This window comes from Fundulus heteroclitus, unplaced genomic scaffold, assembly GCF_011125445.2.
Source record: "Fundulus heteroclitus isolate FHET01 unplaced genomic scaffold, MU-UCD_Fhet_4.1 scaffold_288, whole genome shotgun sequence".
Lineage (NCBI taxonomy): Eukaryota > Metazoa > Chordata > Actinopteri > Cyprinodontiformes > Fundulidae > Fundulus > Fundulus heteroclitus.
This window is the reverse complement of record NW_023396698.1, coordinates 66,890-77,380: the sequence shown is the minus strand read 5'-3', so window position 1 is coordinate 77,380 and position 10,491 is coordinate 66,890. Positions and strand designations below refer to the sequence as shown.

Here is a 10,491-nt window from a genome sequence, read left to right as displayed (position 1 = left end):
GGAGGTCCTAATGACGTAACCACGCTTACGCTGATGGGATAATGCTTCGCTTCGAGAGGGCGCAGCTAACTGGGAGTTTAAAGCAAAGCCCGCGACTTGAGCTCGGAGAAAGAGATTAAATTGATAAGAAGAAGCGAAAAAAGAGAGGGGGGGGAAAGCAGGGAAAAAGATGAAAAGAAATGAAGCAGTAACCCACGGCGGGGTTCTTGATGGATCACAAATCAACACAGCAAAATCAATTGTAAAATGCATGCACATACAAAGAAAATGTTCAGCAAAATAATTCCAACTTCGTCGTGGAATAAAAGCATTAACCAACACCTACAAAGTTCTAACGCCTGCCCAGGCACTTCTAAACACCCTGTTGGTGAGACAGAAATAAAAGGGGAGACCCCGTTACTTTGAGGTGCCTCGGGGCTGGTCCAGAGCGCTCCGAGTAATGCGGCTTTCTGGACGCGTCTTGACGAGCGCAGTTGTCCGCAGGCTGCAGCGGGACGGGGAAGAAGCTCCTTAGTTTCTTCCTCCGGGTTCACAGTCGCTTTGTTGGCCAGACAAAGCGGGGTCCTCTTCGATCACTGGGAGATACGGCGTCTCTCAGTCTTTTGATCAGAGGGAATTTAAAAGTACTTATTTTAGTCGACCTCCTGTTATGTAAAGCAGGGAATAACCGTTGCGTCGAAAACTCTCGGTCCAGCAAGGAACTCGAACACGTGGCGTGGGATTACCCCAACGGAAACAGCTGTGTGTGTCTTCTCGGGTTGGCTAAAAGCCAGGGAAGAAGGAAGATTGTCGTGTGTGATCGGCTTTTATAGCCATCACCATAGCAACCTTATCTTGATCGGCGGCCATTTTGCCGTGTTGCGTGATGGGAGTTGGTGGCCATTTTGACCACATGAGTTGGTGGCCATTTTGACCACATTGCATCATGGGTAACGCAGTCCGTTACGTCCCGAATTGATGCAGTTTTTGTTGTCACGTCTGAACTGGCACAACAGCAGGCTTCATGTTGTTCTCTGGAGGTAGGAAATGGGAACCCATCCGTGTGAAAAGGTCAAGCAAGTCCTCTTGATTACTTTCATCCAATGTTTCCTGAAGAGCCTTCTCAACAGCTGATCTCTCGGTGGGAGGGAGGGAGGTAGTTGAGAAACGATGACATCAGGATGTCTGTATCAACATGGTCAATTCCATTGATGCATGCTAAAATAAAAGCCACTGATAACTTTACTGGCATAACACCATGGTCTACAAATCCTTTCACCCAAATTCGTCCAACTGCTTGCCATTCAGCCTCAGAAAAATCTGGCCTAAGCCTTGGAACTCGCTCTGTTTCTCCTTCACACTGTTCAAGAAATTGCTCCCAGAAGGCTGTGTACACCTCCCTTGACACTCCGGCATCATCAATAGCTTTTTCATTGACAAAGTCCATCTTTAGAGTCATATTCATGATGCTGCTGTCAGTAAATACAGGCAAAAGATCATCAACAACCTTTATCCTGCAAACTGAGGTACGTTATGTGGTCTGGGGACTTCCTGGGTTGCTGTCTGTTGACATCTGGCTGCTTGAATATGAGGGCAAATTGAAATTTAGCCCACTGTCCAGCTAGAAGAACAAAATACACACAATTAAAAACCAGAATTGTCAATTAATAAAGCAGAGGCACAAGTATCCTAGCTTTTGGCATGTTTGTAACTAGGTTACCGATGACCAACGAGGTTATTTATGCCCCTAAGATGTAACAATGTAAAAACAATGTTATTCATGTGAGGATGCCTGGCAGTGTGGTCACACCAGAGTATGGTGTTTTCAGACATCAACTAGAGCGCACCAGGGTTCGGCTGGAGCTGAACTGAGACCACCCCTTCAGGCCGCGTTTATTGCACATTAGAGTCTGATTGTGCTTTCATACTGTGCCAAACTGGACCAAATTTAAGTCAATCTAAATTTAGATAGACCTAAAGCTGCAGGTGAGAAAACACCCTAAGATAAGATTTCCTTTAATATTCCAAAGTGGCAAAATTGGGGTTACAACATACTATAGCCTATTTCTTCTAAAAATGCTTTATTGGATTTATATCACATTTGTATTTAAAGCGAGAATACATCAAACATGGGAAGATATTGGGAGATATATTGAAAGATATTAATTTATTTTATGTACTTCACTGATTTCTTTTTCACTGATAATAATTTTTATTTCTCCCCACTAGGGGGTTCTGTAGCACCCTCAGCCCCATCGGTTCCCACGGCCTTGATCTCAAGCATCTTTTTATGAGACTGTGCCACAAACTGCACCCCTTCTCAAACTGCTTTCTGTTCAAAATTTGTGATATCCTACCACAATAATAGTTAACACTGATAACATCAGGAGTTGTTTGAAGTGGTGTGTCTTACCTGGGCAGTTTGTGCTGCTTCCTCGTGTATGGACTGCTGCTCATCCAGTGTAGGTAGGCCATCACCTGAAGGGAGTAGAAGCTGTATCACCTGTGTAGGTGCTCCACCCACCTCCGTGCTCTGAAGAATACAATAAAATACAGCAGATACATTAACCCTAAAATCAGATTTCTTTTTAGAAAAGTTTTTCTTAATTACTTTTGTACATCAGCATGACTTCTAGTCAACATCATGAAAACTCCAGACAATGTTTAGAAGTCCACTTAAGTTTTAGGAATAATAAAATGAAAATATCTTACATAGTAGAGGGATAACAGTACAATAAAGTCATAAGTCAAAGTTACAATTGCTGTACAATCCCAGGAATTAGACGACAGGACTTAACTGACTCCCAATTTCATTAAAGATAACAATTCGTATTTTTTTTTGATACCCCATCAAACATGTAATATTAAAATTAAAAACATTTATCTTTAATTAAGAAATTCTAAAAGAAAAAATTACCTGTGTGACATCCTCATCAACATGTTTTAAATTTATAACCACCACATCATCGTCCGAAATCCCACACAAGTGTATCTGCCTCATCAAACAAGGGGCCCGGTTCTGGTAAAGTGACCTCACTCGTGTTTTTTCTTCTGCCAATGCTGCTATTTTTAATGTCTGTTGGGGTTGACTGAAATTGATGTGATGGACCTGGACTTTGTGCTGTCTCAGTCTCAGATATTTTCCTTAACCTTTTTGATCTTTGTTGCATCTGAAAACAAATCAAAGACAGAGTGCTTTAATTTTTTCAGTAGTAATATAATACATTATCCACATAAAAAAATAAATGCTGTGTAACAATACATGTTAAAACACAAAATCTATTAAAAGTGATGGTTGAACATGATGACAAATTTACCAATTGTAATAATCCTTATAGTCATATGAATATGACTATTCCCTTTATTCATCAGTACCTGATGTTTTTTGAACCATGAAGCAACTCAGTATACACAATGGAGGTGAACGCACACTCCATTCCTCAAAACTTATCAAATACATCATCCAACAACTGCAAAACATTCCTAATAAATAAGTTGTGACATGCACATTCACCAAGCTCTGAAATAATACAAACATTACAAGAAAATTGTTTTCTATTCCAAATATATGGCCAAACCTACATTCCAGACAGTGCTGAGGAGTGATTGCCAAGTTCACCAACATTTTCTTCACTGAGCAACACACACCTGTCTCATGGCTCTAAACACAACAGGCACTGACAATTAAATGGAATGTCCCTATAGTCATACATGGAATGTATGACTATAGGGACATTCAAATAGTTATTTACCTCACTGTATATATAAATGAACAGTTGTAACAAAGTTAGTGACAAGAGTAATCTTTGAGCAAATCATTAACATCTGTCCATGTCAGTATCGTTATTTTATTTATTACAAATATATTTGCATATACCTGGGCGCTTCCGTCACTATCACTTGAATATGAACTATCCTGCAGATCTCTGATGACTTACTGAGATCCATCTTCAGAATGATAATTTCCCTCAGATGAGTGATCTGTTAAAGCTCCCTCTTTAGTACAAAAGGAAAAATCTGAGGAGTTTTAGTTTAGTTTGTTCATACATTTGGCCAACAGTGTGATTAAAGGGAATCTTGTTCATTTTAAAATCGCAGATGTCAAACGTGAAGTCTTCAGCTGGCCCTTTTGTGGACAGCCCATCAGGGAAAAATAGTTCCTTTCCTAATTCCATGATCTGAGCAACAGTAGTTGTTTTTGCCATTGTAGCCTGTCTCGGACCTCCATCACAGTTGGTCCGTACTTGTCTGTATCCATTACTGCCAAAATGAAGCCATCCAATTTCAACCTTTCTCGAAGTCTTCTCTGCTGACGTATTTTTTTGTCTGGCCATGGTATTTTGGGATTCATCTAGGGTTCCACTAGGTGATCCTTTTGTGTTTGATTTCATTTTGCGTGCCCCTATTTTATATTTCAATCTCTCCAAAAGAGCGTCTTTACTGGTGCTTTGGCACTGTGTTTGTTCACAGAAAGATAGCACAGCTACTCACCATATGAGTTTATGTATTTTGTCATTTGCTCATCAGTCATGATGCGCAACACTGCCTTGTCAACCTGCAAACAGAAGAGAGAGATACTAATGTCAGTACAGTGCATTGTATCTATTTTGATGAATCTGAAATCTAATAAATATTATTCATTTATTTTTCTACCTGGATTATTGAGATGCATCATCTGTAGACTAGAATCGTTCAACTTCTGAAGAAGTTGAAGAAGGTGCCCGTCTGGTGGTGGGCGTGACCGTCAAAGGCAAAGCTTCCGAGTTCCTTGGTCGTAGGCTCTCATCGCTTGGGGATTTTAAATCAAACCTTCTGAGTGAAAAGGATTTGTCTTCATCAAAACCTGCCAACCAGGAAAACTTTGCGTCTGCAGAGCTGCAAACTGTGATATCGATCTGAGACGCAGCTAATGAGCTAATTGGCGACAGCCGACGGTCAACGATTCCCATTCATTTGCTACGGTAGTCCTAAATCACTACTGACATAATACACTTTTTGGCCACAAGTGTCATTTTGGGGGCATTGTTTCCACCTCTTCTCTTAGAGCCGTTTTTAATAGAAAGAAGAAAAGGCAAAAACGGTCCAAACAAAAGGTGACGGAATATTAATAAACAACTAGAAACGTTCAACTTCTGAAGAAGTTGAAGAAGGCGCCCGCCTGGTGGTGCGCGTAACCGTCAAAGGCAAAGCTTCCGAGTTCCTTGGTCGTAAGCTTTTATCACTTGGGGATTTTAAATCAAATCTTCTGAGTGTGAAAAGGATTTTTCTTTGTCAAAACCAGAAGACAGGAGAAGGTCTGCATCCAAGCAGCATGGAAAATTGGTGTTATTAAAACATGATTAAATACTTCAATGTAGCATGAAAAAATGAAATATGTGAATAAAAATGTTAAAGGCATTACAAACTACTAAAGGAAGTACAAACTCTGTGAAGCAGAAGTTGGTGAGACCTTCCTAGAGCTACTTCCGGTTAGCAACATGTTAAGCGTTAGCCCCTAACATGGTTGTGTCCAGTATCACCGGGTGATTGTACTCTGTTAGTTTGGTCCAAATCCTGTACTGGGAAGTTCCTCAAAAAGGGTGCCAATACTTGGCACCCTTTTTGTCACCAAAGCTCAATAAAGGCCATGTGTCAGATGCTGACACCCCACTCACAGAAAAAACTCAGTTAAATAGACGGAATGGTTAGTGCTTGGTTTGTGCACGTTTGTGCCGTTAAAATTAGCGTTTGTGCTGTTTTGGTTTTGAAGATATTAAAGAATATTTGTTAAGTTCATCTAGAGTTCACCATCCCCTCATTTTGCTTTGAATCCAACCAAGCTGGTCAACTTCTTTAGTGCTTCGTTTGTGCAGGTTTGTGCCGTTAAAATTAGCGTTTATGCTGCTTTGGTTTCGCAGATAATATAAGTTTTAATTCCGGCCGGTGACGTCACCACAGGTCGCCGCTGCAAAATAAAGCGCTACATTGTTATTCCTTTGCTGGTGCTGAGCTGGAGCCAAAGCAAACCAGAGTGGTCAACTTCTTTAGTGCTGTGTTTGTGCATCTTTGTGCCGGTAAAATTAACGTTTGTGCTACTATGGTTTCGGAGATATTATGAATTTTAATTTCAGCCGATGATGTCATCCCAGACCACCGCTTCAAAATAAAGTGCTACGTTTTTCTTTCTTTGCTGGTGCTGAGCTGGATCCAAAGCAAACCACAGTGGGCTACTTTTTCAGTGCCTTGTTTGTGCAACAACAACCTTGGAATAAAATAAAATAAAGTTTTCATTAAGATTTGCAGCCCAATAGTTTTTGGGGAGCGTTAAGTTTTCGATATTTTGTGCTGAACTCAATACACAACAAACCAAATTGGTCTATATTTTTAGGCATTTCTAATTCAATCTATATGCTTTATATTTTCAGCTGATAACACAGTCAATATATTCATAGTTGAACAATATTTCCCACTTCATGCATAAAGCCAATAAAAAGTGGAATGGTTCTTCAGCCTAATTAAAGGTTTAGCTTAGGTGGACAAAGGAACGTTTTAGGAGATCGTTCCTTACAGTGTTGTTATACTTTATAGGCTGACTAGTGTGATTTATTTTTTGCAGTTTTTCTGTTATTGATTTTAGTTTGGGTATGTTTTCTGCGTTATATAAGCCTGTATACTTTAATTGCCCTTTTGTTAGGTGCAGACACCCCCAAATCTCCCTATTGTAGAGTAATAAAGGTTTGCTATTCTAATTAATTCAGAGGAGTAATGAACTATGAGTACTAAGATCAACTATAACCAAGTTATTGTTTGAAAATGTTATAAACATTATACTCTCGAAGAAGAATAAACCCTTCTGATTAGGAAAAATAGACTTTATGAAAACAGTTGAACATTCTAATAAATGAAATGCCTTTTTTGGTGGCTCACTTGACATTGCTATCTAAAGTAAAGTTCTTTAAATGAGACAAAATAAATCGCAATATTTATTCAGGAATAAAGTACAAAACAATATAACACACATTTTACAATAGCAGCTAAAAAAACTTGCATGATAAAAGAAAAATATAAAATTAATAACTGCTTTCTTGAGAAAAGTGTTGAGACCAAACGGTAGATCTGACCACATCTTTTTACACAAATGAGGAACATCATTAAGGACGCCAGCCATCCTGCACAGAGACTGTTCCAGCCTCTCCCCTCAGTCAGGAAACTAAAAAAACAAACAAAAACATGTTTCCCCAAGAGATCTTTGCCAATAAGCAGGAATATATAAATCATTTTATAAGAATGCTGTAGGGGGGGAGGCTCGGTAGATGACGCAACTTCATAGTAATGTTACTGATTTATCAGTAGAAATATATTAAAAAGACTTACGTTTTTTCCAGTGACGGCAATAACATGATTTACCGTAGCACTTTATTTTGAAGCGGCGGGCTGGGATGACGTCATCGGTTGAAATTAAAATTCATAATATCTCCGAAACCAAAGCAGCACAAACGATAATTTTAACGGCACAAACCTGCACAAACGAAGCACTAAAAAATGTAGCCCAGTTTGATCGGATTCGAAGCAAAATGGGGAGATGGTGAATTCTGGATGACCTTAACAAATATTCTTTAATATCTTCAAAACCAAAACAGCACAAACGCTAATTTTAACGGCACAAACCTGCACAAGCGAAGCACTAACCATTCCGTCTATTTAACGGAGTTTTTTCTGTGGGTGGGGTGTCAGCTTCACGCAGCTCTTCCATCCCTCAGTGCCGTGTAGCCTTGCCACCGCATTTCTACCATAATATAAAACCGACATTAAATAAACGACTCACCGTCACGTAGTTGCAAGGAAAACACCCAATGGAACACCCTTCGTCTGGGTAAATTGGACTTGATTCAACAATATCCTTCAGTAATTTAGGAAAAACGGCAGCACAGCACAGCAAGCAATAGCAGCCACAAGACGGAGGAGTTCACCTCTGACCCGGAACTCAAAGAGTACTGCTTGTTGTCTCACACAACGCCACTCGTGGACAGTATAGGAACTGCAGGAACGAAGTACGTCTTTTTCAGTAATCATTGTTGAATGATGATAATGCATTTTTCTAGCGATGATTTCTGTCACGAGGACATAATGCAGTGTTGTGCTGGCAGCCATCCCAACTAATAAAAATAAGATTTAAGATTAAAATAGTACATTATAGTAGTAAAATAAATACAATTATTGTGGTTTAAGGACAAGTTTGGTACCTGCATTAAGGTTAATTTCAAAAGGTACTTGTCATTTTCAGACTAAAAAACATTCTAAAAAGATGTTCTAATTCAGTGAATATGACTGGATATTTAAACAGAAAATAATAATGAAATTAATTATTCTTTCAACTAGCAGTTTTTGAGTATGACTAACATTCAAGGCAGTGAAGGAGGGTAACTGATAAGTGATGGCTGATGGTGGAGAGCTTGCAGGCCTGGCTTCGGTGGAGAAGCAGCAAACAACTGTGGCAGGAAATGTGACTTTCATTTCAATGCAATGCAATGCAATGCAAAACTGGAGAACAGTAGAAATCAGTAGAGTGAGAAAAACTGGCCCTGATGTCCTCCAGTAGCCTAAGCCTGATTGTAGGATGTCCCTGAACTCTCGTTACATTACAAAGTTTACAATAATAAGGAGAGCCAGCGAAATGCTTGAGGCAGGATTATACAGGAAAAGGAGGAGATTAAGTATAATATAAAATAAATTAATAAACAATACATAAAATACTTTAATGTTTTCTTAAAACGTCTGAATACAAACTGTCCCAAAACATGTTAAATAAATTCCTTTATCATCATTCATTTATACCAGTTGTTCAAAGTATTTAATTGTTACTTGTAAAAAAAAATTATATTATTGTAAATTAGAAATGTCCCATGCTCCTGAATGCAGCTTTCTGACGCTCGGGAACGCATCACACTGGTCTGAGAACGCAGCGCGGAGTAGAGGCACGTTACTGCTTAAGACAAAGCTTTGCCGTTTGTAAAACTCATGTCGGCTGGCACGGTTTATTGTTCTGTGTGAATGACAACAGACCACAACAAATGAGGCTGCTAATGAGCCAACAGCCAACAGGAGAAGGTCTGCATCGAAGCAGCATGGAAAATTGGTGTTATTAAAACATGATTAAATACTTCAATGTAGCATGAAAAAATAAAATATGTGAATAAAAAAGTTAAAGGCATGAGGTGAACTGTATTGATTTAAATTGAAAAATCGTTTTTTAAAGACAAAGGGAAATGAAATATTGGGTGAAAATGTAATTCTCCAAAATTGGCACAGCTTGGATTCGAACTTTCGATCTTCTGCTTTGCAGCCCGACACCTAACCCACTCGACCAAAACACCAGTGTCGTGCTCAGCTGAGCTTTATTGAGAGGTCAATTGTGTTAAGAAGTGTTCTTTGCTAATTTTGTTCCAAATGTAAGTCGAAACGGCATCAAGTACAAAAAGCCCTGATCGCGGCGTCGAGACCAACGTTTCGATATATAGTATGTGGGGGTAGAACCTACGGTTCGGGCTGTATTAACGGTACTATAATAATAATAATAATAAAGAAACCCTTATTAGGTGCATAGCATAAGGCCTCCGCCATGCATTTTCAATGCATAGGCGGGCGCCTAATAATAAAGAAACCCTTATTAGGTGCATAACATAAGGCCTCCGCCATGCATTTTCAATGCATAGGCGGGCGCCTAACTAGAAACGTTCAACTTCTGAAGAAGTTGAAGAAGGCGCCCGCCTGGTGGTGTGCGTAACCGTTAAAGGCAAAGCTTCTGAGTGTTGGTTAGGCTGAGCTTTTGTAGGGTGTAAGGTATATCTGTTAAGAGCTTGTAAGAATTATAAATGTGTCTCTCTCTGTATATGGTGGAAAGGAAATTGTAAGCTGTTCAGATCGAATGCTGCTTATTTCAAATATCTTTGGTTGTTTAAAAATTATCCTTGGTTGTAGGCTTTTATTGCTTGGGGATTTTAAATCAAATGTTTTTAGAGGTTCTTCTTAAGCAGAGGTTTGATACAAGTGTTTGAAAAAAGATTTGTGTGCAGGAAGGCAAAATGTCTGTCTTCTATGTAAACTGTTGTCATTAAAGAAACATCAGAAAACAACACAGGGAAGACACTAAAACCAATTGAATCAGTGTGCTGACACTGTGGAAGGTAAGACAAATACCCCAAGATTTTCCAATATTTTAGTATTTAACCTTTTGCCACGGGTCAAAACTTAAGACAGGGCCTTACCTCCATTAGCACTCAGAGTCTCATTGGATTAGGCACTGGACAGCACCTGTGGTGACTATAGAGCCCAGCCCGGAAAGTCTGCAGCCATTTCAGCACTGGACATTTCTGTACCAGATTCAATGTGTTTATGGGTAACATATAACAAAAAGGTGTGCTCAACATAATATTTAAATATGTTAATGTGACACAAACAAAACCTACACCTTCTGGAAGTTGTAGCAACCAGATACTTAGCAACAACAAGCTTATGTTTCCATTTTCAATGTTT

General features: G+C 39.3%; 1 long non-coding RNA gene across 2 annotated transcripts; it reads right to left on the bottom strand.

Annotated features, from left to right (window-relative positions):
* Positions 1 to 930: 930 nt before the first annotated feature.
* Positions 931 to 4,791, bottom strand: LOC118559455. 2 transcript variants are annotated; one of them, XR_004928873.1, is made up of 5 exons: positions 4,633 to 4,791; positions 4,471 to 4,534; positions 2,897 to 3,149; positions 2,393 to 2,512; positions 931 to 1,600 (listed from the first exon to the last, which is right to left on the bottom strand). It is a non-coding gene; the product is annotated as an uncharacterized LOC118559455 (long non-coding RNA). The 2 variants fall into 2 exon arrangements; XR_004928872.1 differs by having other exon boundaries at positions 4,471 to 4,791.
* Positions 4,792 to 10,491: the final 5,700 nt, after the last annotated feature.